Raw genomic sequence first — 27424 nt, 5'->3', positions numbered from 1 at the left:
TTTCAGAAACAGCTGGACAGTAACAAAGGAGGTGGCATCCACATGTTGGCACTCCGGTGTGCACAGCCAGGCAGACCTCTGATGAAGATCTCATGGGAATCCCCTGCGGGGGGGGGGGGCAGCGCCATCACTAACTAGGCTGATTCCAAAGATGGGAAATGTAACGGGTGTGCCTCTGGCTCGCCACACTGTCCCCTCTTCCCCCACAAGAACAGACAAACAAATGCCAGTCCCAAGGGGACAGCAACACCGGAAGACGGTGACCACTACTGCAGAGGACATCCAACAGGCACATGCGTGTGACGTCAAACCGGGAGAATGTGGCCCCCCGGTGGCCTCAGAAGATTCAGAACCTGGTGTGAACACACTCTGTCTATGACAGCAAGGCAGAAGAATGCATTCCTGACTACCTCACCAAAACAGGATGTGGCCAGAGGGCTCCTGACTAGGACACCACGCCAGGGGGCTGCGTTGCTAATTGCCACATCAAACCCGGGAATGGCTGGGCACCAGCTCAAGAAGGCAGTCTGAACACCTGCTGGAGATTGCTGCCAGGGACACTCTCCCTTCCTGTCAGGCAAGGGCTTTGCCCTGATCTCACTCCTGTGGACCACGTCATGAATGGCCCCTATAAACTTCTGTGGCACCCACCCCGGCACACGGCCAACAAGGACCCAGGGTGCCCTGAGCACCTTGGACTGCAGGTGTTCAACCAGGTGCAGGTACAACGTGAGCAAACGCAACACAGCCACAAAGGGCATCTTGAGAGCTGTTGAGGTGGTTCAGCGGGCGAAGGTCCTTGCTGCCAAGCCTGACCACCTGAGTTCAATCCTTGGATCCCCACAAGATTGGGGGAAGCAGAGAGTTGAAGCCTGGTGGTGTTCTTTGTCCTCCAGGGTTTTTGTTGTGGCAACAAAAACACACATGAGATGGGGAGACGGAGCAGAAGAGGGAGGGAGGAGGCAGGGAGAGCATACATGAGAATATAAATGTAATAAAATCAAAAATCATGGAGAGGGCACCCCTAGGGACTGGGGAGGTGGCTCAGTTGGTAAAGTGTTTGCCATAAAGGCTTGAAGATCTCAGTTTGGTCCCCAGTATCCACATGAAAAGCTGGGTTCTATAGTGTCTGCCCGTGATTTTAGTGCCAGGGAGTCATAGACAGGAAGACCCTGAAGTTGGTTGGGCTATCAGCCTAGCCCAGGTCCTAGAGAGAAATCCCAGCTCAGAAAACAAGTTGGAAGCCTCCTGAGGAATGACACCCCAAGTTGACCTTTGGCCTCTACATGTTAGTGCTAGCACATAGGTGCCTCTGCACTGGGACACATACAGACAAGGCTGAGCATACCACCACACATGCACATACACAGCGCAAGAGAGAGACTGCATTTGTGCATGTGCGTGTGCATGTGTACACACGTGCACGTGTGCAAGCATGTGTGTGGACCCCTGGGCAAGCACCGCAGAAGCAGAAGGCAGGGGTTCCTTTTACCGCTCCCTGGTCTGTCTGCAGCTTCTTGTGTGATTCACGTGAAGTTAAAGGACCATCTTTGTTAAAAATAGCAGGTGAGAGAGTAGGTCCCCGCTTCCTAAGAGCCGTTCCTTGTCTAGCCTCCACCTCTAACCGAGCAGAAGGCTCGGTCTGCAGCACTTATCGCCAAACATGAATGGCGATCTTTTTCTTCCCCCTTGTTGAGGAGAATTTGGGTCATTCTAAACTTCTTTGCACCTTCCCCCATTGCCAGAATCCACTATGATGAGCTTGCAAAAACAATAAAGTCGTTATTCATTTCATGTTAGAAACAAAGAGCCTCCCTGGGAGGACAGTGGGGCAGCCCTCTCCATGGGGAGCAACTGCTCCTTCTGTAAACCGGGAAGCCACCCCTTAGCTTGGGATTATTTGCTAAAAATAGTCTCCTTCGGATCACGGTATCCATCTGTGTCCACACGCCTGCAAGGGTGATGGAGACACGTGGATGCCCAGGGATGTGCACACGCTGGCAGAAGCGTGTGTGTGCAAGCCCGCACCTGCACCTGCATCTGCCTCAGTGAAGGATGCTTGCAATTTGTATTGAAATCCAGGATTCACGCAAACAGATGCCAGGGAGCACACAGGTGGGTGCATTCTCACACGCTGAACCTCTGTGGTAACCAGCATCCAGATGGAGAACCAGCCCGCCACCCTTCTCATGTGACCCTCCAGACAGAAGCATCAGGGGCAGCTACTCACTCCCTGACTAAGGACGTGGGTGAATTCTGTCTGTTTATAGAGTTCGGGGGGTTCTTGGAGGAACGGAGAAATGATTTGGGGGAGGAGGGACGGCATATCCTCATGAACTCAATGAAATGTTTTCTTCATTTATGAAGGCAGCCTTAACAGCCATGACCCAAAGACTTGGTATCACAACCCTGTCCCATCACAGCGGCTGTGGGTACCTCGGATATTATTATTGCCCACAGTTTCAACATCATAGTACTTCCAACTCCTGCTTGCTCCCATTTAAAACATTAGAGAGGCCCACACACTACTAAAAATCAGTTTGAAGTGTCCCAACAGCTTTCTTCCATACCATGAATTTTCCCTTTTAATGCTATTATTTTGTCTTGAGAACTGGGATTCCAAGCTGAGCCTCTCTCCGTGGGCAGAGAACTCCAAGACTACAGCTCAGTCCTTGGTTAGTTACTGACTTACCCTGGTGCCCATCCTTAGCTGTGGACGAGAGGACCCTCTGAGTGCTTCCTGGGGTCCATCTTCCTTAGCTGTGGGCAAGAGGACCCTCTAAGTGCTTTCTGGGGTTCTTTGATGCCTTTCCTATGATCTACCATGGTGGGTGTTAGCCTCTCCCTGGCTCACTGGAACTTTGGAGCATCCCTGGGCAGGGTTGGGGACCAGCACTGCCGACCCTTCTAGAGAGAAGCTTAGCCTGGGGACCCTAGCCTGCCCTGCCCTGGAACCTGACAAATTCCATTAGGAGGCCTACTGGGTTCAAGAGTGAGAAACAGAGCGCTTTTGGGGAGCCAGGAAACTTCAAGAACAGCCCGACGTCAGAGGGCAATAAGTTGGGGTGTCCAAACACTACCATACTTCGGTGCCCCCTTCACCCCAAGTCTGGCCAAGTGACAGGGTTTTTGGTCCCAAGGAGGGTTAGCATCCACACCCTGGGGAGGTCCTGGCATCAGAGGTCTGTCTGAAACTAGGTTGCAGATGAAGCTTCGCTGCCTCCCAGCCTCAGGTTCCAAAGTAAACCTGCCAAGAGTGTCCTTTGTGTCTGGGCTACTCCTGATGGGCGGGCGGGCGGGCTGGATCGGCTTTCTCTCTTGTTCTCCTGCCTGCACCTGGCCCTGGCCCTGGCCCCGCCCTCCCTTCAGCAGCCCAGAGCCTACACCCTGCTCTGCCTGGTGCAGCCCAGCTGCAGGATTACAGGCTGCCAGGATGAGGTGGGCTCCAGAGTGGTCTGAGCATGCCAAGGGTGTGGGGGCATCCATGGCTGTGGAAGGCAGGAAGGAAACACAGTTGAACAATCAGTTCCTGAAGCTGGAGGCTGTGGTGGGTGCACAGCAGGCAAGGTCTGCATGCCACTCCCTGCACCAGGCAGCTTCCCCTCTGTTGGTGCCTCTCCCACTGGCCCTCCAGGTGCTCTGGAGACTGGGTAGCTTCTTGTAGCTGACCCCTCTGCCTGGGGCTCCGTCCTGTCCTGGCAGGACTCTTGGGAGTCTGCTCCATCCTAATTATATCCCTCTACCTCAGATCACAGGGTACATGTCTCCCCGTGTCCCTCCAGCTGTGGAGTTAGTGGGAGGCAAGTGGTTTGGCCTCCTTCAGACTAGCTAATACTGGCACCCTTTCTGGCCATATGCCCTCCACCTTCACTCAGTGGTTCCTCCTCCATTTGCAACAGCCCAGAACAGGCTCCTAACTACCGCTTGGATCACTGTGACTTAACGTTAATAGCGCCAACTAGACAGCGTTCAGAATCACCTAGGAGACACCTCTCTGAGCATACTTGTGAGGGATTTTCTAGACTGAGTCCACCGGGGTGGGAAGACCCACCCTGGACGCCGGCAGCATCATTCCATGGGATGAAGTAAACGGAGAAAGGTGCGCCGAACAGCAGCGCTCATCTCTGTTTCCTGACTGTGGAAGCAATGTGACCAGTGACCTTGTTTATGTTATTATCTCCCCTCTATAATGGGCTCCATCCCCTTGAACCGTGAGCCAAAACAATCCCTTCCTTCCTCGGACTCTTTTTTGTTCGGCATTTATCACCGCGGCAGGCGTCGTAACCACTGCACTGACCGTGTCCCCACAGTGGCCACACTCCTCTCCTTCCCAGTCTGTGACAGCCGTTCCCAAGCGTTGTCTGTGCCCTGTGTGACAGTCTTTCCTCCTCTGCACCCCACAGCTGGCTCCTTTCCCTTTTAGATGTCTCTGAGCACTAACAGTCTCTGGGGATAAATCTGTTTACCCTAGTTGGTCTGGATGTCTCAACTTAGGGCAGGGAAAGGATTCTTTCTACTCTAATCTGTGGGACAGGAGTGGGGAGATACAGTGGCAGGGGTCGGGTGAACACCATGGCTGCTTGGAGCAGGCTCCCACTGCACAGGCCTTCCTGAGGCTCATGCCAGTGGCCCAAGATGTCACTGAAATGAACACAACCTAGAATGCAGATGTGGGTACTGTCCCCTGTCCTTTGGGTAGGGGGCCAATGTTAGGTTGCTTGTCCCAGTCTGTACAGGACTTTTCTGGTTCTGGCAGTGAACTTGAAGGATGCCCACCACTGAGGAGCCCTCGTGTTGTCTAGCTCTGTACAGCCCCTCCCTGCCTACTTCAGTCCCAGAGCCTGAAGGCAGGCTCACTTCAGCCTCCTGCCTGAGTCATGTCTGGCATTTTGGTCGCTGTGGAATCAGAGTCTCTGGAACCCAGCATGCAAAGAATATTCTTTGCCATGTAAATTTATGCACAGCCCTCTGTGGAAGGGGCTCCCAGGCATCCTAGGAAATCTCCACCAGCTTCCTCGGCTCTGCACTCCTTTTTCCTGCTTGGCAATCCCATGACCGCTGCGCGGATGACCCACCACCCTGGCACCCATCCTACCTACCCAGGTCCATCTCCCCCGGCCCCGGTACTGCCCTTCTGCCTGCCCCTGAGTGATGAGGAAGAGGTCTATGGAAAGAGTAACCTCAGAGCAGGGACTCACCACAGGGAGGGAGGCCAGGGCACTTGTGACCCCCAGAACATGCCCCTTGTCTTCCACTCAAGTTGATGGTGTGTACCAAGTGGGATGTTCTCTTACCCCATGACAGCCCCCCGACCCAAGACTTGTGGCCCATGCATGTGCCAGGCAACTCTGTTTCTTCCTTCAGGAGGACATACTAATTAATACCCTAGCTCACTCATTTCGTTAATTGATTCAACAAGCAGGCATTCGGTGCCCACTGTGTGCATAGCCCTACAGCGGTTTCAGAGGGTACTTTCCCAGGTAATGGTCCTCAAGTCAAGTGGTGGTGATCCGACAGGAAAGGATGCCACAGTACAGGTTCCATGCTGACCTGAAAGGGCACTGTCCTGTCCAGGCTTGCAGAGACTGATAATGAGGAAATGACCGTGTCCAGAGACCCCTGATCCCATATCCATCTCTTCCTCTTCTGTGGCTCCTCTCCCCATTCCCTCTCTTAAGAGATTTCCTGTTCCTATATAGAATGAGGAAGCGAATAGAACTGGGATCGGAAGTCAGCCCAAGGAGGTGACCTGGGCCCCAGTCATTTGCTTGCTGCATGTCCTAGGATGAGTTAATCTCTGTTTTCCCATCTGTCAACAGTTCCCCGTGGGGCTAGGAACTTTTCTGGAGACAGGACATGGGGTGCATGCTGCATGCCTTTAATCCCAGCACTTGGGAGCAGAGGCAGGGGGATCTCTGTGAGTTTGAGGATAGCTTGTCTATATAGGGAGTTCCAGGACAGCCAGGGTTACATAGTGACATAGTGAGACCATGAGAGACAGAGAGAGAAAGAGAGAGAGAGAGAGAGAGAGAGCGCTCCTATTTCAGAGGGCCGTCCTAACGGGTGTGAGTACCTTGCTGATCCTCTCCCAGGTCTCAACCACTGTACAAACGCAGTGATCACTAGCTGCTGTTATCGTGGGCTTCGCTGTCGTCACCATGTGTCATTTAATCCCGAGGAGCCATAAGAATGACATCATTAGGCAGTTCTGTCCTGTGAGCATCAGCGTGCACTTACACATACCCAGATGAAGCAAACCAGTCACTTTTTTTCTTTCTCATGCTAAGCTCCTGGAACAGAGCACCCCTAAACTCAATGCAGCCTCAGTGCAACATGGAGAGGAGACACACACGGACCAAGTAAGGCAGCAACCTGCTCTTCCTAAGCAGGAGTGTACAGCACAGACACAACACAGCAGTGCAGAGGTGGTTCAGTACTTGAGGGCATGTGCTGTGTGTTCTTGCAGAGGACCCATGTCTGGTTCCTAGCACCAAAGTTGGGTAGCTCACAACTGTCTCTAACTCCAGCTCTAGGGGATTTGATGATGACCTTTTCTGGTCTCCCTGGGCTCCTGCATGCACGTGTGATCATAACTTCACGCAGGCTCATATCTATACGCATGAATGATAAATTTTAAAAAAATCTTAAAAGCACACAAGTTAGTAACGTAGTTGCTTACTGTTGCCAAGTATCTCACACTATACATATCTGCACATATACTTTATGCCTGCAATATAGGTTTGCTTCCACAGCAACACACCACACACACACACACGTGCATGCACACATACACAGAGCAGTGCACTGTGGTGTTAGGGTGGTTACAGCAGCGTGAGGTGGTAGGTGTTTTTCAGCTCCTTCTGGATCTCCAGAGACTGTGGTCCTCTGTGTGGCCCGCTGTTGCTGGGAATACTGTTACACAGCATGTAACTGCCTCATTGTTCTCATGAAGACCCAGCTCAGGGGGCCTCCTTCCACACCAGACCTCCTTGTCTGCCTGCCTGCCTGCCTGCCTATCTCTTTCCTTCTAAGCCCCTGGTTACCTGAATCCCCATATCACCTGGCAGAGAACTGATTTCCACATACACCTCGGCCCTGGCATTCAACATAAGCTTACAGAGCGGAGCGGAATGGCCTGGCTGGGTGAAGGAAAGAATGTCTCGCCTTGACTCTGGCCCCTTTCCTGGGGGTGGACATGGGGCTAAGGCCACACCAGCATTGTCTCATGTTCTTTAAGAGCCTGGCTTATGTGTGTGTGTGTGCACACACACACACTCATATCTGCAAGTGCTGTTTGGGATCACGGTATTTTATCTTTGCTACAATCCCACGAAGGGAGGAGGGACGGTATTATCCTCTTTCTTTCTAGGTGAGAAACTTGACGCTCAGGGATTAGGAAGCTCTGTCTCCTACCTCTGTGGTCAGAACCAGGAGGAATGGACATGGCTGACCTGTAAACACCCACCTGGACGGAGTGTGTGCGAAGGGGGCTGGTTCACCCCAAGGAGGCTGGCCTATGCCCACACCTAGGTAGATGCCTCCGATTCTTCTGCTGACAGACGCGATTCTCTGGCAGTTTTTCTCTCCGCTCTGGCACTGTCCAACAGAGTAGCCACTCACTAGCTGTGTGTGGCTATAAGGACTGAGGACAGGGCTACAGGGGACAGACAATTTGTGTGTGGTCACCCCCTTCTGTGCAGGCTCAGTAGGAGATAAAGAATGCCAAGTGGTCCGTTCATCATTCCTAATGTTGATCACAGTTAAATGCATAATACTTAACTTGATAAAATACCTGCTCAGAAGAAACTTGTTAAATAACTTGTGACTGACATTCAGGGTTCCTGTTCTGTTCTGTTGGACACCATTGCTCAGCAAGTAGAATCTACAAGGCCCTACCTGCTCTGGCATCAGGTCTCAGGCTGGCCTCTGTAGGTGGGGGTGGGGGGGGCACAGGAGGGACTGAAAAAAAACTTGTCCTGGTAGGCCTCCTGGTTTCTGGCAGTGGTTATGGGCAGCCATGGGAGCTAAAGCCACAGGTTGGGATGATGAGGGACCACGGGGGAGGGGTCGACAGCATGTTCGCCCCATTCTGCCTGCCCAGGCAATTAGCCATACAGCCTCAGCTCTCTGGGTTAACTGCTTGGACAAAGGCTCCACGGGGGTGCCAGCTGGTGCCCTGGCCTCTGCATTCAGAGGTCCCTGTTCCCAGATCAAAGGCACATTGACACGTCCTTGTACCCGAGCCTCAGCTAACCTGCTCCCTGCTGGCTCTGCTCCTTTGAGGCTGCTGCAGAGGCATTAACCCTGCCTAGTCCAACACACAAAGAGGAACAGGGCAAGTTTGAGCAACGCCCCCCCCCTCCAAAAATCTCAGGGAAGTCCTGGCCAATCACGCCCATTCCTCCCGAGGAGAACACACCCACCCCAGCTTCTGGGGATGCCCTAATTTACACACATTTGCATCTCATTTATTCCAACACCAGGCTAAGTCTGCTGACAGGAAAACCCTATCAGCTTCAGCTCTGCAGAAGTGAATCCCCAGGCTGGGACAGAACAGGGATCCTCTTCATGACAGGGCTCTGTCCAGGGCTGGGTGCTGGAGTGGGGTCTAGCTTATCTGGTCCTAACTTGGTTTCATCCACCTGCCAAAGACAAACCAAGAGTTCCCTCCTAACCTTGCTTTTTCCTCTTCCCCCTCCCCCATGGCAACGGGGGCAATGGCTCCTCCTTTCCACCAACTGCTTGGCAGTATCTAAACGCCTGGTCAGGGGAACGTGGAAGCCCCGGGATTCCCACAGCACACACACTGCAGTACACAGTGAACACAGCGCCCTTGCCCAGCCTCCCTCCCCAGCCTCTGCAAAGGCCCATCCACAGAGCATCTTCTCTTCTCTCAGGGCCTACTGCTGCCCAGCCATGGGTCTCCAGAGCTAATAATACCCTGTGACAGTCACAAAGGGGTGCATGTACCCCAGACTCTGAACAGGTATTTATCCCCGCACAGTGGCCCTGCTCAGGCTCCCAGGACACGAGACAAGAAGATGGCCACCAGCATCCCAACTCTGCCTGTTCAGTTCCTTCCAATTCCTCTTTCTGATGCCTTGGATGAAAAAAGGCTTCGCAGGGTGCCATGGCAACCAAGGCACCTACTGTGTGCATCAAAGGAGCTATACATGCCTCCGGGAAACCTGGGAGGCTCTCCCTCTGAGGTCTCTTGTTGCCCAGAGGGAGCTGAAATAACCCACAGAGACAATGATCCATGCCGCAAAAGCGTCCAGGAGAATACCATAACCAAACATGTGACTCTCTTCTTTAATGCACTTTTCTGCTCAAGTAGAATTTAAACTCAAGCAAACACACTTATCAAGTATGTACAGTTAGATAAGTATTGACAACTGCAAACACGTGGGTAAAGTGCCACCCCAACTGAGACAGCAAACATCCCCCTTGTTCCCTAAAGACCCCCTTCTGTCCCTGCTTAATGCCTACCAGGTAGATTCATTTGGAACATCAAAATGCACATGGCTGTTTTAGGCAGGCTGGTACTCATTGTGGGTGAGTACGCTTTTAAGCTTCCCCTGCACAGGGGCTAGAAGTGACCCATGTGGGCACAAATCCTTAATTCCATCAGAAAGACGAGGACTGGAAGGTGCCTGGTGCCCGCTCTCTCTGGGGACGACAGGCTGCTGAGACTCCTAAGGAGGATTTGTGTCTCCTCGCCTCGGACAGATTCTGAAACGGAAGCTCAGCAATTATACATCTAATCGGCACTCAGGCTCAGCGAGCGAGTGGGGGCTTTCCCTGGGTTTCCAGCGCTGTTGGCAACTAGCTGTCGCTTTATTTAACTGGCAGTCTGTGCTACATCCGACCCCAGTGCAGTGGCGGGGTGGGCGCTGGGCGCCTGCGCCTTCTGCTCAGGTCTCTGGCTGTGTGGGTAGGCCCCCGTCCCTCAGCTTCCCTGCACTACCATGCCAACTGGTGACCCCGGGTCTTGGAAAGGAACAGGCTGGTCTTCTGCTTAGTTGGGTAACCAGAGGGGTTTGTCTGGGTTCCCTGCCTGGACCAACGAGGCTGGGCTTCAATTCCAAGCAGCAAGGACTGATTGTTGAGGCTGGTCCCTCCCATAGTAGGATATCCCTGCCCCCAAATCAGGTCTCTCACCAGGCTGCCTCAGGTGCAGCCTACAAACCGCTCTCGTGCCTAAGCTGCCAGGCTGCCTCTCCCTACCCTATGATCTCTTTGAAAACCACCTCTAAAGCCGCTTCTTCCTCTTTCCAGGACTTCTAAGAATCCAGACTTGCCAGAGAGGCATTTTCTGCCTTCCCCGTTCAGAATGAGCCGCCACCGTTCAGAAAGCACCACTCAAGACCTAGGCGCTGACCGACTAAGGCCTGCCTGTTTCTCTGGTGACCTTGAGACCCTAGGATAGCCAGCACCATCCCTGGCTCCAGGGGCTGTGTACTCAGTACATGGGGCTCTCTGAGTGGGCAAGAGAGCAACCCAGGGCCACACAGACATTGTAAGAAAGGCTCCATCCCTGGCATCAGCAAATGCCCCTGGGGGGACTCCACTTTCCACTGCCTTCCTGGGAGATTTAAATGAAGGCACTGAAGAGGAGAGAAAGGACTCAGCCTAGAACATAAACACTCTGTGCCTACCTGCGACTCTGACCGACCACAGGCAGCAGACCCAAGCCCAGCCCTCCCCTGCAGTCTCCAGCACTAGGCTCCAGGCCCATCTCCTCCAGGCAGGCTTCCTTTTGATCAGCCCTGGAGAGAGGAGGCTGGACCTCCATTCCAAGTTTGCCTTCTGCTTGTTCTGGGTCTTTCTGGCCCTGGGGGTGATGTTGGGAGGCACCAGGCTCCTCAGTGCCTCTGTCTATCCCTTGATAGTAGAAAGAAACCGAGGAGTAGATCAAAGAGCCTATGTCTGTGATGCCTGTCCCCGGAAAGTCTGGGGGTCCCAGGCCCCAGGACTTGACATGGGGTCTCTATAAATAGTGCCAGCACGTATTGATCATCTTCAAAAGACACGGTATGTTCTAGGCCCACAGGACAGGAGAGCCGTATCTAAAAATAGCTTCATTCCCAGGAACTGCTGCCAGCACCAGCCCAAGGAGTGTAGTGTAGGCGCACAGAAGGGGCAGTGCACTGAGGGGGTGGGGTTAGAACAGAGGCTTGGTGTCTTTCCACCCCCATCCCTTTCCCTCTGCTCCAGGCACAGCGCACATCATGGAGCTCGCCTCTACCCCAGGGCCTTTGCACAGGCAGCTCCCTCTTCCCTACGCTCTCCCCACATCTGTCCTGCTCTTCAGGTCCTAGATCGGTTGCCTCGTTCAGACGGTCCCTGGTCAGCGAGGCCACACCAACTCACCACCTCTCGTCAGGAGTCCTGTTCCGCCCTTCCAAGGCACTTGCCACTACCTAAAACAATCCTCTCGGTGTTTCATGACATAGTCTCTCTCCCCACTACTACGCAGACTTCACAGGGCAGGGATAACGCTTGTCTTAGATACCTAGACAAGCACCGTCCATGTTTCACAACCCTGCCTCTGAACTCTGGGTGAGACTAGCCTGGCCATCGGGCCTAAGCCATTCCTACAGCTGCCCTGCTCCCCCAAATGTCTGGTCTCCGTCTGTGCCCTCTCTTCTCTCTCTGCCTCCCTGTAGTTTAGCCATGGGACTTTGGCTGCAGTCCCTCTTCTTCAAATTCTGTCACCATGGACACCTGCTCTAAGCAAACCCATCCTGTCCCCTCTCTCCCAAGACAGCTTTCCTCCCTAGAGAAAGGACCCACTCTCCATGCTGAGGCAGGAATCAGTTCCCGCCGTCACCTTCCTCGCAGAGGCTTGCAGAAGCCTCTCTGACTGGCCCAGTGGGCAAACTGTGATGTGTACACCTCACAGGTGCAGTTCTGACCCAGAGGCTTCTGGTCCTTTACTTAAGATGTTCCCCATAAGCCCTTGCTCAGGCATGCATCCCAGGACTGCCTAGCCTAAAGCCAAACCGGGCCCCACCTCTCATGCGGTCCTGTCCCTCTCCTTCCCCTCCAACCATCAGACCCTTGGAAGTGCTGTCTGTCCATGCTCCTACATCATTCCTTAACCCACTCCAAACCAGCCTGCCTCTCCGACCTGTTCCTTCAGCAGAATTCACCACGCAGGGCACCACAGCCGTGGGCTCAGAGTGTTGTTTCTCTTGTCGAGGTCATCGGCACCCTTGCTGCGGCTCAATCTAATGGGCATTCTTTCTAAATTATTCAGCCTTGCTCATCTGTTCATGAACGGTGCCAAAGGTACCTTCTAAAAATCTCTCAGCAGAAATGGGGGATTTCCCTCTCCTGGGAGAGCGGCCCTTTCTGCCTCGGGTCAGTGCCAGCTACTCTCCTGGCCTCCTTCCTGCCTGGGCTGTCCAGTGTCTCTGAGCATCTGGCTCCAGCTCCGCTCTCTAATGTCATCAGAATCACCTGTTTTCAGAAGGACGGCTGCCTGCTCCACCCCAGAACCAAGAGAATTACCATGCCTGGGGGCGGAGCTTCAGAGCGGACGGCTTTATGTAAAGCTTTCCAAGTGCTGCTCTGGTGGCCGACCAGGCAGCCCTGGCTCCAGGGTCCAGCTGCCCTTCTGGAGCACCTACTTCCAGTCCAGGTCTCCTTCTGGAAGCTTCCTTCTTAGATCTTTTTCTCTAATGCCCAGATGACATGGTATTGCGCAGGTCACTCTTGTCCACCTATGTCCCCCACTGTGCATACACGATAAGGTGTGGGCACTTCTGGGTGCCCTGGAGGACACCAGAGAGTCACCAGTGGCCTGCCTTCCTCAGCTGAAGGACTTCCTAAGTTTGCACAGGTCCCGTCTACACTGGAGAGGTGGCACAGGTTCTGTCTACACTGTGGAGGTGGCACAGGTTCTGTCTACACTGGGGGAGGGGGCACAGGTTCTGTCTACACTGGGGGAGGGGGCACAGGCCCCGTCTCCACTGTGGAGGTGGCACAGGTTCTGTCTACACTGTGGAGGTGGCACAGGTTCTGTCTACACTGGGGGAGGGGGCACAGGCCCCGTCTACACTGGGGAGGGGGCACAGGCCCCGTCTACACTGGGGAGGGGGCACAGGCCCCGTCTACACTGGGGAGGGGGCACAGGCCCCGTCTACACTGGGGAGGGGACACAGAAGTCACTGACCCAGCTGCTGGTCCCTTCCAGGCCGTCAGCTTCGCCGGCTACGACCCAGCTGTGACTGTGGCCCCCACTTCTGGGCTGATGTGGGGATAACTGGGAGATGCACCCTATGAATACCTGGCATGGTCTCGTCTACAAAAAGCACTCAGGGCCTGCTCGCTATTTTTAGAATCATTACTGAGGATAAATTCCCAATTCCAGAGCAGAGGTTGCCAACAGCCCGATCCATGGTCCGTGACTGTGACCTGGGCTCGTCCTCACGTCACGACACCCAACAGAACAATCCACTAACGGCTACTTCGTCCCTCTGTGTTTGCCTTGGTTGGTCAACGACCTGGAAAACTCCTGTTCATGCTTCAAAACCCAGGTGGAAGTTATCTCTGCTGGAACGATACTCTTGACTCTCGACTAAAATCCCGACCTCTTTTGTGTTTCTGGGGCGACACTGGTGTCATTGCACAAGGCCTGACAGGAAAGAGTCTGCTGGGAAGGAGACACTGCTCCAGGTTGCCCCTCGGATTCTCTTCTGGGTGGATTGCCTGGGCACCAGCCTTCCCTACTCCCCCATTCCCAGCTGTCTCTGGTGCTCCCTTTATGCCTGCTCTTCATGCCAAGTGAGTCAACTGTGGAATCCGTCCAGGGGTGTTGTGGTCACCTCCACATACAGGGACTAGGCGGTCTAGAGGACAGCTGCCCACGGCACCTCGGGCTTTGCAAACGGCTTCTTAGCACCCGAGGGCCGCTCCTCTTTCTTTCTTTGCTGTGTTTGTTTTGTTTGCTTTTTTCAAAACAGGGCTTCTCTATATAACAACCATGGCTGTCCTGGAACTCACTTTGTAGACCAGACTGGCCTCGAACTCAGAGAGATCTGCCTGTCTCTGCCTCCCAAATGCCGGGAATACAGGTCCACTCCTCTGTCTGTTTAGACCCTCTCTGGTCAACTCTAGGCCAATGTGGCCACCAGGAAATAGAGTCCAAGGGCCGTTACCCTGAGTGTCCTCCCCAGTCCAATGATTATGTGTGACCTTGGATTAGTCCTTGACCTCCCTGGGTCTTAGTACTTGCAGTGGAGAGGGGTGGATGAGTTGGAAAGTTAGCCTTTGGCATCTGGTGTCCCGGGTTCCAGTTGCCCCTTAATTTCCCTTGCTTCTGAGGCAGCAGCCTGTCCTGCCTTCATCTCATCTTCCCGCATGTGACCGTATTTATGTGTATCTGCCCAATGTTATAAAGGGGAGGGGAGAGGGACAGGTTAGGGAGTAGAGGGGAGGACAGACGGACTTGGCTCCGTGGGCCCAGGCCCCAGTTCTGAATGATGGTGAGTCTACATGGGGTCTAGGGTTCGTGGGGGCTCCTGTTCTGTGCTTTTCTGCATGGTGCTCGGGTCACTGCTGTAAGAGGCAGCTCAGAACCCCAAGGCCACGCTGGTCCCATGGCCCAAGGAGACTGAAGTCGCTAAGGAGACAGTGAGTCCTGTGGTTGGTGGTTGTATGCTGCCCTCCAACAGGTGTTTGGAAGGCCTGCCTCCAGCCAGGGCCTCGTCCCTAGCATTTCCCGCATCATAAGCCCCACTGCCCAGCAGTCCCCACTACATCGCTGTCCCCACCAATACTCAGACAAGGCTAGGCACCTCCACTTCCTCTCAGGGCGACTCCAAAGACGGTCAAATAACACAGAGGTACGGAGCTGCCTCCCTCTCTCGTTAGGGTGAGCGAGTCTGTCCAGGTCAAAGCAAGGAGAACGAAGAATTCTCCCGAATTTCCATGTCCAGACATCTGTCCCCTCTCAGAGCCCACAGATACAGGAGGAGATGCGACTGCTTCAAGGCGACAACAGGGCACTGAGATCTCGGCATGGTGGGAGCGCCCAGCGGCAGGGCACACTCGTAGATCTGACCCCCGATAGCGCGCACAAATCCCTTCCTGGGGTGCAGAGATTTCGTCTAATCCAGGGCATAGCTCGGGTGCCGGGTCCCCCCACGCTCCCGGGCCCAGGGAAAACGAGCGCTCGGCCTGCTCCTTAGTCCTGGCCGGTGTCCGCTCAGCCCTTTCACCCCCAGCTCTCGAGAGGCACATTCTCCGCGCGCCTTGTGGCTGCTCTGACCTTGGGGTCTCCGGCCTCGGGAATCCGGGTCCCAATCCCTGCCCCTCGGCGAGCCTGCGCCAGCGATGGCCCGGGAGTCGGGGCCGAAGCTCCCCATCCCCCGGCCCTCGACAGCGCACGGGAAACCCGGAAGGAGAGGGGACGGGAGGAGACCCGCGGCGAACAGGGACGCCCCAGGGAACCCCCAGCCCGGGCCACCTGCGCCTCTCCCGCCCCTCCCCCCTCTGGGACAGCGGCTGCTGGGTGCAGGGGACCCGGCCGGGCGGTTCCGAGCCATCGGGGAGGAAAGTTGGGCGGCGGTGGACACAGGGGCGCGGGGGGCTGCGGGACACGGGGGGCGCTCGCTCACCTGCTGGTCCCCGGCCCGCGCCCCGGGGTGGGCGGTTGCAGCGCGACGCGGGCTCGGCTCAGCGCAGGGCTCGGGGCAGCGGGCGCAGGCTCAGCGGCCCCGGGGGCGCGATCCCCGCATCCCACAGGCGCTGCCGCCGTCTCGGCTCCGCCGCTCGGCTTGGGCTCCCGGGCTCGGCGGGCGGCGCGGGCTCGGGCTGGGGGCGGGGTCGGGGGCGGGCCCCGCCTGGGCTCGGCCTGGGGCTCCGGGGCCCCGGGCTGGCTCCGCCCCAGAGCGACGCGTCCGGGGCTCCGCACGTGGCGCTGCGCCCGCCCGGCTAGCGGGGAGAGCCACCCAGCCCCGGCGGGGCGCACGCCCACCGCCCCTGATCCCGGGCGCGCCCTGTCGGAGACGGCCGCCCACGCAGACGCGGACAGACAGACACGCGGACGCACACCGACCTGCGGACGCCTCGCCACAGAGAGCCACCCACGCAGACCTGGACAGGCGCACGCCGACAAACATTGGCACACACGCCACCCAAGCCAGAGTACACAGACACGCCCCTCCTCGCTGCCTTGGGGACCCTACCCCAGACATCCCATTTATCCACGTGGATACGGGCATGACCTGGCACCCAGGCTGAGACAGTGACACACACATATCTATATTGACTTACATGCACACGGATACAGATACCGATGGACAGACAGTTATGCACATGGACATAGACACCATTGACACATGCTGGGGTTGAGGAATACATACTGATAATGACACCCTTGTGACTTAGAGACACACATCCACTTACACATTGACATGGGGACACTTAGAACCACATTTCTAGAGACACAATGACAGTACAGAAACGTGTAGCTATCTGTGTGTACACGCTGACACACAGGTGCAGTCGGAAACAAAATGCACAGCCCCAGTATCAAATACACAATCACAAACACGAGGACTCCCACGGGCGCCTCCACACACCCTCTTGAACCACAGCTATACCAAATTCCATGTTGACACAAAGCGGTGACTGTCCCGCAAGGACACTGTCACGCGCATACAGACATTCAGACAGACAGCTGTGCACATGTTGGTACAGAGTCACACATTTGCTCGCACAGCCAGTCGGACCCACAAGGAACTAACAGGCCACTACCCAAGACCATTGCAAAGGACCGTGCCCCTCTCCCTTTGCAGTATCCAGGGCTGTCACGGGAGTGCAGAGGTGCACACACGCATACACACCAGCGGCAAGCTGGGACCATCCGCTTGTTTGTTTTGAGACAGGGTCTCATCAGGTATCTCTGGCTTGCTTGGAATTTGCAACAGGGACCAAGTTGGTCTCGAACTCACAGTGATTTGCCTATCTTAGCCTCCCAAGTGCGGAGATTAAAGGCTTGTGCCATCATGCCTTGTCTTGCAACTTTTTTATAGGAATTTTGAGGCGGCTATGGGCCAGTGGTGTCTCCAGGAGTTTCTGGAGGACATATAAGAAAGTGATATTCAGGACACAGGACGCTCTGGCTCTGAACGGGATGAGGTGTCAGGAGGGTCTGAGTGATGGACCACAGATCAATCTGCCACCGCCGGCTTGTAGCTCCAGCCAGGTCTGAGGTTGGTCAGCAGCTCCCACTAGTGATCAAAGTGAGAAGTGCATCCAACGTCCCCGTAGCAGATCCCACTGCGGGACCCGCCTTCCAGAGCTGTAACCCACACCCATCAAGCAGGAGGCAAAGGCTCTGACCCGAAGGTCCCTCCCTTCCTGAGATCTTTAACCACCAGCTTTCAGATTCAGACTTCCAAACGGACTTGGAGAATGAAGAGAGGCTGAATCTAAAGGTGCTGGGGATGAGAGGGGAGACTCCCTTACATCTAATCCCAGGCAGTTTTATCCTTTCTCCTCAGTACTGGGCCAGATGTTAAACCATGTGTGTGCGTGTGTAGCATGTGTGTGTGTGTGTGTGTGTGTGTGTAGTGTGTGTGTGTGTGTGTGTGTGTGTGTGTGTGTGTGTGTGTGTAGCGTGTGTAAGCAGAAATCTATAACCAGTGGAGATTTCACCAGAAACACACATCTGGAGCTCTGAGACAGGATGCAGAGTCTAAGACAGGGCAGCCAGTGTCTGGAGTAGTCACCCTCACTAAGAAACTGTACAAAATTCAGGGCATCCCTTTTCTTCTTACCAGACCTTGTTTAGTGAATGAGGACTATGCAGTGATCAGTCAGAGGCAGCAGCAAGATTTTTCTTTCCCCCTTTATTCGCCCTCCCACTCCCCAGGTTTCAAGTCGAAATTAGCAAACTGGCTTTAAGACTCATCTCTTGTATGACTGTGTTGGCTTCTTTTCTCATGGCCAAGGCACAAGACCTGGTGAAAAGCAACTTGAGGAAGGAGGGAAGGGTCCTATTGGCTCACAGACGGAGGATACAGCCCATGGTGTATCCCCATGGTGGTGGGGGAGGCCTGAGCAGGGGCAGAAGATAGCTGATTACATTGTGCCTGCCATCAGGAAGCAGAGACTCATGGGTGCTGGGGCTCAGCTCATCTCCTCACTTTTATTCTGTCCAGGACCACAGCCCGTGGAATGATGCTGTCCACAGTCAGGGTGCATCTTATCTGGGAACTCGGCACTCATGCCCAGAGGAGAGACTCCTGGATGATTCTGGATCCTGTCAAGTGAACAGTAACCACCACCAGTGCTTGCTTGCTTGCTTGCTTTTCCCTGCTGCCCCTTCCCCACTGCTGTCCTTCTATGGAGCACCCCTCCTAACCTAAAGGAGCTCCTGAAAATGCACATGCCCCTGTAGGGAGGTGTTAGCACTCCTGTGCATGCTACAGGCTTCTGTTTTATCTCTCACTGCCCCGGGCTCTAATTTTTATGTGTCCTCCTATCAAACCTGCTCATAGAAAAGTACACATGCCTTAAACCTTTAATATTAGGGCTTCTCTCAAACATGTCTTTAACCAGCACATGGAGACCAAATACTACCACATCCCCGAAATCCCTTTACAGTCTCTCACGCCAGGCTTCCACCCACTCCCAGTGGCTAGCGGTATCAAATTCCCTTAGCAAACTTGCCCCCCCTTTTAAATTTTTTATCTATTTTATTTTGTGTATGTGTGCATATACATGTGTGATATGCCATGCAAGGGTGCGTGTATGTAAGTCAGAGAGCAATTTGCAGAGTCAGGTCTGTCTTTCTACCATGTAAGTTCTGGGGTTCGAACTTGTGTTGTGAAACATTATTTTAACTGGGCAAAGATGTGTTACGTTTGTTTGTTCTGCAGAACATTAATTTGACTGTGGAAAGGTGTGTTACTTTTGCTTATGCTGCATTTGTTTAACAATGTAATGATATCTGTTTCATTATGTAAAGATGTGTTACATTTGTTTCACCTTCCTGCCTAAGGCACCTGATTGGTCTAATAAAAACTGAATGACCATTAGCTAGGCAGGAAAAGGATAGGCGGGGCTGCCAGGGAGAGAGAATAAATAGGAGAACTCTAGGCTCAAGAAGAAGGAGGAGAAAACAAGGGACAGGCTTGGGGCAAGAAGCCAGGCAGCCACCTCCAGCCAGACAGTGAGAAGCCAGGCAGCCACCTCCAGCCAGACAGTGAGAAGCAGTTGAAAGAAAGATATACAGGGGAAAAAAAGTAAAAAGAAAACCCTGAGGCAAAAAGTAGATAAAGAGAGACAGGATAATGTCAGTTAAAAGAGCTAGCCAGAAACGAGCCTAGGTTAGAACTTTCATAACTAATAATTAGTCTCTGTGTTATGATTTGGGAGCTGGTTGGTGGCCCAAGAGAAAAATCTGGTATAAACTTGAGTTGTTAGTTTTGGTGGCAGGTGCCTTTACTCACTGAGTCATCTTACTGGCTCTGCCTGCTTAAATTTTTTTATTGATGATGATGGTGAAGTGGTGGTGGGTTGCCTATGCCATGACCCACTCAGACAGCTCAGGAGTCGACTTTGTGGATTTGGTTCTCTCATTCCACCTTTGTGTGGTTTGGGTGATGTGGTGATATTTTGTTTATGATTTAACAAATAAAGCTTGCCTGAAGATCAGAGTGCAGAGCTAGCAATGTTAGTTAGCCATAGAGGCCAGGCAATGGTGGCGCACACCTTTAATCCCAGTACTCGGGAGACAGAGGCAGATGGATCTCTGTGAGTTCAAGTCCACCCTGGGCTACACGAGACTGAATAAATCTAAAAGAGAAACAGAGCCAAACTATGTGGTGGTGGCTCACACCTTTAATCCCAGTACTTGCGAGTCATATGCCTTTAATCCCAGCACTAAGGAGGTGGAGACAGTAAGGGATATGGCTGGGTGGAGAGAGGAATATAAGGCAGGAGGAGACAGGCGCTCAGGGCAGTCAGTCTGAGGACAGGACTCCCCTCTCCCTGTGGTTCGAGCATTTGTAGAGGCTAGAACTCTCTAGTGACTGATCCTTCTGCTTCTCTGGTTCTTCAGCTTTCACCCCTGATAGCTGATCTGAGTTGTTTTTTTTGTTTTTGTTTTTTTTTTCCTAAGACCAATTAGAATTTGGGCTACAGAGCGGAATCAAACTGAGATTGCCGGCTTAGCTGCAAGCCTTTACTTACCCACTGATGCACCACACTGGCCTTCAGTGTGCTTACTTTGGAGATGTGTTCAAAAAGAAATCACGAAGTGGAAACATGTTTATGCCTCATCTTTCAAAACTGGTTTTATATTCGTCAATCCATCCAAATTACTGTTTTGTTTTTGTTCTAGTCCATTGGCCCTTCTGCGAATATGTGAACATCGATTTATTTATCCACTGTACTGCAGATGGACGTTTGCATGGTTTCTAGTTTAGGGTGAACATTCTGGAACGTGAACTTGGGTGGACGTGTGTGCTCCCAGCCTGACAAGAGTGTCCGCCTATGGTCGACGTTGACAGTTCTCCAGACTGGTTCTACCGGCATTCACAGCCCTTACTGGGAACACGCCGGTTCATCTCCCTTCTCTAGCACGGGGTATTTTTGTTATTTTTGCCTTAGTCGCTTGAGTGGGTGTGCAGAGGTTTCGCATTGTGGTTTAATTGACATTTCCCTGGTGACTAATGAAACTGAGCGCTTTTTCCATGGTTTATTGGCCATTTGTGTGTTTGCACTTTTCATTTATATAAATGGGCATTGTTCAAGATTCCATTCTTTTCCTCTCCCCACCCCCACCCTGTTCTGCCTTTGAGCTCAATCTATGGCAGCGTGGTGTAGGCAGCCCGCTCTTTGCTTCACTCAGCTGTGCTTCACTCAGCTGCAGCGTGTCCTGTGTGAAGACTCAGGCCTTTCTCTCCCTCCATTCCCACGGAGGTGGGCTTGGGGCTGCCTCGTGGATGATAGAATAATCTTGTGCCTCTGTTTTCTTCACCTTGTTAATTCGAGAGGTAGAGAAGGGCTAAGAAGTGAGTGCAGTGGGGTCTGAGAATCCAGAAACGTTGTCAGAGGAGATGGTGCAAGAAGAGGCCAATGCCAAGTCTTTACAGACCTCATACAGAGGCCCCGTCCAGCCACCTCCCTCCTGGCGCTGGTTCTCCCCGTTGAAGTTGCTGGATCTGAGCTCTGTAGGGGTTATCTGCATCTTAGAGGCAGGAGATGTCCTGGAAGGAAGGGGCTTTAACAAGACCCCTGAATCCTGACATTCTCTTGTGTGCCAGAACCCTCTGTTGTGTGTGTGTGCGTGTGTGTGTGTGTGTGAGAACAATTTTAGTTGTTGTTCTACATGGGCCATCTGACTTTTAAAATCGTTGTTATTTTGAGACAAACTCCGACTGGCCTGGAAATCACGCCTTAGATGATGCTGATTGGCTAGTGAGCCCCGGGATCCGCCCACCTCTGCCTGCTCAGCCCTGGTTGGTTAGTGAACCCAAGGATCCGCTCACCTCTGCCTGCCCAGCCTTGGGATTCCGAATACACACCACTACATCTCATCTGGGAATGAAACCCAGGTCTCCATGCTTGCACAGCACACTCAGACACCTCCCCAGCCCCAGGACGCTGGTTCTTAACACTCACTCCACTTCGCACTAAGCGTTCTACCAGTGGGGAAAGAGCTCTTGAGTCTGGGCGACTCCCTCATCAATAATGCTGCTGTCTGTTTGGAAACTCAGTCCTGCTCCTCCCCATCCCCACCCTTCCTTCTCTGCCAGGGTCTCTCATGAAGGCTGCAGCATCTGTAGTTTGACTCCAGACTCCCCTGGTTTCAGTGTAGACGTGGAAGTTGAGAATGACCAAGGGTTCTAAGCACACCCTGGCAGGGAAGACAACTTTCCTTGGAAGAGTCCTTGAACTACCGGGCTGGTTGCCATCCCTCTGCTGTCTGTCCTGCTTTGTCTTGACAAAGCCTCCCTGCCATGAAGGTCCTGCCAGGAGCTTGGGAGGGACCTTGACTCCACAGACGGTGAGCATGGAGCCAATGCTTGGACACTTCTCTCTCTCTTCACTCTGGAGATACCAGCTCTCCTCTCCAGGCGGTTTTGAATCCCACTCAAACTTCCAGAAAGTTCTTCTCACCTCTGCTCTTGGTTCCTCTTCCATTTTTCCTTTATAGGCGCCTACACACAATGGAATTTTAAACTATTTACTATCAGTGTGTATGTGGTGTATTGGGGGCCACCATCCTACAGCACATGTGTGGAGGTCAGAGGACGACTTGGTGGAATCAGTTTCTACATCCACTTTCTCCTGGGTTCCCAGGATAGACCTCGGGGGTCATATTTGTGCAGCAAGCATTTTATGCTCTGAACTATCTCACTGACTCCCTCTTCCATTCCTGTCCATATGGGGTTTGTGAGTTGTTGACATAGCTCATTGCCATTTTAGAGAAGTTTCTGGAGAAGTCATTGATTTTGAAGATTGCCCCTCCCATTTTGTTTCTGGTCCAGATAGTAGCAGGTAGGCAATGGATGCTACTCTCCCGGGTTATCACACTCTGCTTTATTTCCAGTGCCCTGCCAGCCAAGGCCCTCTATCTTAGAGTAGCAGAGGTGCAGAGAGAGGGACAGGAACTCATGGCCAAGGGCAAGAATACGCCCTCACGAGAGGGAGATGGTGATGTGATTCCCACTTTATGTCTAGTTCTCAGACACATGGATGCTTTTATCTGAGGGACCACTGTCAAGCAGGCAGCATGGACCATTTCCTGTGGACACTCAGGTCAGACACACAGCATGGACTATTTCCTGTGGACACTCAGGTCAGACACACAACATGGACTATTTCCTGTGGACACTCAGGTCAGACACACAACATGGACTATTTCCTGTGGACACTCAGGTCAGACACACATGTCCAAAGATGCCCATCTGTCCCAGAGGATGTCTCTTCCTCAAGACATTCCACAGCCGCGAGCTGGAAACCCAAGAGAAACGGAGAACCTCTGACTTCAGAAGTGAACCATCCAGCATTGTGAGCCCTGACTCCTGCCTCGGTTTACCTGCCTCCTCTGCTGTCCTTCACCCAGCGGCTGTGGCTGCCGCAGTAACCGGAGTGTAGAGCTTGGGGGCAGCCAGAAGCTTAGGTCAGTTCGTCTCCTTCAGGAATATGAGTTTACGTCAGACCATGATCTTTCTGTATCTTCTACTCACTTAAGAGGTGGAATCATTGTCTATCTGCCTCACGAGTTATTGAGGAAAGCAGACAGGGTAACACAGTGAAGTGTTTTTTAAGATGGAACATATGTTTACAGATGGAATTTGACCATCCTGGTACCCTAAAGCCTGTTCACGCAGTACACAAGCACACAAACCCTAGGCTTTCAGGGAAAGATGTGCTGGAAGTTTCCTCTCTACTCTCCTCCCCACCCCTCCCCTCCCCTCCCCTCCCCTCCCCTCCCCTCTCCTCTCCTCCCCTCCTTTCCCCTTTCTCTCCCTTCCCTTCCCTTCCCTTCCCTTCCCTTCCCTTCCCTTCCCTTCCCTTCCCTTCCCTTCCCTTCCCTTCCCTTCCCTTTCTTTCCTTCTTTCCCTCCCTTCCTTGCTTTTCGTCAGGGTCTCATGTAGCCTTGGCTGGCTTGAACTCCCTAAGTGAGGATGGGTGACCTTGAAATTCCTATGTGGGGATGGGTGACCTTGAACTCCCTATATGAGGATGGGTGACCTTGAACTTCTGGTTCTCCTGCCTCCTCCTTTCAAGTCCCGGGATTATAGGCATGTACAACAATGTACCACATGTTTATGTGGTGGTAAGACTCAAACCCAGAGCCTTATGCTTGCTAGGTAAGCATGCTACCAACTGGGCTACACCCCCAGTCTGTTACATGTAGGCAACTTCTACTGAGCACACTTGGAAGCAATATCCTGAAGGCTGAGAAGGTAGCAGGGCTGGAGAGAGGAAGGGGCTGAACACGGATGCTATGTCATACCAGTGGGTCCAGCAGCCAAGGCTTCAGGAAGACTCTGACCCTCAGTGTAGTATGTAGAAGCCAAAGAGAGATGGGGCAGGTGCTGGAGAGATGGTATAGTGGTTAAGAGCACTGACTGCTCTTCCATAGGACCCAGGTTCAATTCCCAGCACCCACATGACAGTTAACAACTGTCTGTAATTCTAAAAATTTGGCAACCTCACACAGACATGCATGCAGGGGAAACACCAATGTACATAAAATAAAAATAAATAAAAAAATAAAAAAAAGAAAGAGAGACAGGACAGCCTTGCTACCTCTCCCGCAGCCTGCCATTGATAGTGGGCTGTGCCTGACCAGGGGCGGTAATGTTGGATGAGATGCATTGTGCTGGGCAAGGGCAGCGTGAAGGAAGAGGTTCTGCTGTAAACCAGCAGCTGAAGACTGCAGGAACCTAACAAGCGTTCTGAGCATCTCCTTGCACTCCGTCCTCTGCCCTTATTTGTGGTAGATTGAGCTGCTCTTGATGGCGGCAATCTGAAGGAACAGGATGAGCCAGGAAATGGTTCTGCACAGAACAAGTGCGTCCTGGTCTGACTGTGGGCGAGATGCACTGGATTGCTGGAATGGGTTGCCAGCATGGCCCAGGGTCCCCTTCCTGAGACAGCACAGTCCACAGAAGCCCACACTAGGCACCCATGGTCGTCCCCACTGCACCAGGGTCATAGGGCTACCCTGAGCCCTGCCGCCCCCACGACGTTCTGCCACCTTGTGGTCCTGCTGCACTTCACTTTAATGCCGCATCTCACGGAGTGAGAGGGTCAGGGTGAGAGGTCAGACTGCAGATGGAGTACTGGCGCCGGAATTCAGCCCACAGACGTTCTGGGAGTGAGTGGAGTGGGGGTGTCAGGTGTGTTGTATCATCATGTGACCAGCCTGAGCTGTAACAAGCGTTCTTCACATTGCCTTTGCTTATTAGTAGAACTGAATAGTGGTTGTGGAGGCTTCCCCCCTCCCCCCGTCTGGATTAGGGTCAGCTGCCTGCAGGTATTTCGAAGCACCTAGTGTGGCATGGGAAGTAGGCTCAGCACAGGAGGGTTTCAGGAGGGAGGGTTAGGAGGTCGGAGCTTTGGGGATCTGGGTAGGATATGGGCAATTAGAGCTAGAAGGTCGGAGCCAGGCAAGGCTGAAGATGGTTGGAAGGCAGAAGGAGTACTTCCACTGGGCGGGGACTGAGTTCCCACTAGACTTTTCTTTTGTACCTTTAAGAAGCATTTGTTTTAGGGGTGGGAGGCTGGGGAGATGGGGCAGCCCATGAAGTACTTGCCTTAAAATTATAAGGACTTGAGTTTACCCCTAGAACCCATGGAAGAAAGCTTGACAGGGTGACTCTAGCCTGTAATTCCAGCACTAGAGAGGTAGAGAAGGCAGGTCCTTGACGCTTGCTGACTGGAGAGCATAATCTATTCAGTGAGCTCCAAGCTAGTGAGAGATGGCGTTGCAAGGTAAAAAAAAAAAAAAATAAAGGAAGAAGGCAAAAGACTGACTTCTGTCCTATACACACACACACACACACACACACACACACACACACAGAGAAACAGGTAGCCAGAGAGACACTCAGAGACAGAGGCACACACAGAGACGCACATACACATTCACACACCATGTGTTCCTGCCCAAATACAAATATACACGTGTGCACATACACGGAAGCATTTTCTGTTTATGCAGAACATACAAGAGTCTAGGCGAAAGATGCAGCATGGAGAGAAGGGGGGGGGGGCTTCAGTCCCGCATCTTTCAGGAGATGCCGAACAGGAAGTAGTTCTGTGGTTGCCAGGGATTGAGGCAAAGGGAGGCGGGACCCACTGGCTTGAGGGAGGGGGCATCTCAGGGGGCTGGAGTTTGTCTGGTGTCGAGTGCACTGCTGTGTGTTTGTCAAAACTCACGGGCACATATGCCAAAAAAGAATTTGCCTGAGGGCCAATTAAAATATAAATAATAAAAATGAAAAATGTAAACACGGAGGCATTTTTGCCTTTCTGAATGGTAACGGTGCCTCTGTTAGGAGTGTGAGGATGTGTGGTGACGAGTGGTCTGTGGGCCTCAGGGAGGTGCGTCACAGGTGTGTCACAGCCCCTGCTCTCTAGGGGAGGTCCTGATGGCAGCTGGTGTGGTGTGGTGTGGTGTCTGGCCCTCACAGGAGTCTCAGAGCTCTTTGGCTTTCCCAGGACCCACAGCTCCCTGAAACAGACATCATGGCTGGCAGTAGAAGACAAATAGCACAGGCTGGCCAAGCCTTCACCTTCTGTCAAGTCTCAGATTAACCGGAAGGTGACTGTGGATAGATGTCCCCATGCCTATGGGAAAGCCGACTGACGGCAAAGTCCTCTGGAGAGCAAGAATGCCTGTCACCTTAACACAGAGAGGAAGTCTCTCCGTTGTGTCGTCCCTGTTCCAAGACCCCTTCCTTCATCTCTGCAGCCTAGGTGCTGACAAGAGCCCCCAATGTCCCCTCCCACCCCACGGAACCTGTGTGCTCCATAAGTGAGTGAAGTCAGGTGCTGTGCCTCCGAAGACTTTGCCCCCATCCCCGGAAGTCAATGCTCAGAGCCAGAAAACACTCAGACTGGCATCGGATGACAAAAGCTGCCACTTGTCTTGAGCACATCAGAGGCAGAGAGTGGAGTGCAGGCTTCTCAAGTGAACACTGACAGGAGAATAGAAATGCTACCTCCCACACTCCCTGTACAGCATCCCATCCGGGCTCAGACAATGCTGCCACTGTAGCCCCCGCCCCGGTGAGAACCTGTCCAGTGCCTTTCAGGGACAGTGCCGTGGTGGGGATCCTAGAGGAGGACCTGGCGGGGGCAGGTGGCTTGACACGGGTGACGTAGAAACGTGGAGCTCCTTGTACCACTGCCTTGAATGCAGGCAGCCTTGTTTCTTTGGGGGATGGAGCAGCGGGATGAAGGACCAGCTCTGGGTCCCCTTCTGGTAAAGTGGTGTTAGGGTCCAGGGTAGCCACATTTCTCACCTGCAGGGCCACTCTGTCTGCCTGTGCCTCTCCAAGAGACTCTCGGTGGAACCCTGTCCTTGATCTTTGCTCTTCCGAAAATGCCTACGGAATAGTTCTCTCCCATCCTCAGGACTTAATTCCCTTTCTCTAAAGCCTGGGACTCCATCTGGGATGCCCCTCCAGGCAGATGACCTGCGGCAGGTCACCTTCTCCAAAAACGTTCCATCCACTGCAAGCTCTCCTTTAGAACGAACAAATGCTCATCTTCCTCTTGGCTGAGTTCCTGCAAGTAAAATGGCTGATCTGGTGAGAGATGTACGTTTTGCCTTTAAAGAAGGGGTCAGACTGAGCAGGGTGTAGTGGCTCATGCTTTCAATCCCATTATTAGGAGGATGGGGGCGGGAAGATTGCCTTGAGTTCAAGACCAGTCTGCT

The 27424-nt window shown here is 53.2% G+C and overlaps 1 protein-coding gene across 6 annotated transcripts in view; it reads right to left on the bottom strand.

Annotated features, from left to right (window-relative positions):
• Scn5a (sodium voltage-gated channel alpha subunit 5) overlaps positions 1-15763 on the bottom strand; it is a 95335-nt gene extending 79572 nt beyond the window's left edge. For all 6 annotated transcript variants that reach the window (XM_087905154.1, XM_087905156.1, XM_087905158.1 and 3 more), the window contains exon 1: positions 15627-15763. The gene's annotated coding sequence lies outside the window, so the exon portion shown is untranslated. The remainder of the gene's footprint in view (positions 1-15626) is intronic.
• Between the last annotated feature and the right edge of the window lie 11661 nt (positions 15764-27424).

Source organism: Myodes glareolus, chromosome 4, assembly GCF_982192425.1.
Source record: "Myodes glareolus chromosome 4, mMyoGla1.1, whole genome shotgun sequence".
Lineage (NCBI taxonomy): Eukaryota > Metazoa > Chordata > Mammalia > Rodentia > Cricetidae > Myodes > Myodes glareolus.
The sequence above is the reverse complement of the archived record's forward strand: the minus strand, read 5'-3'. Positions and strand labels throughout refer to the sequence as shown.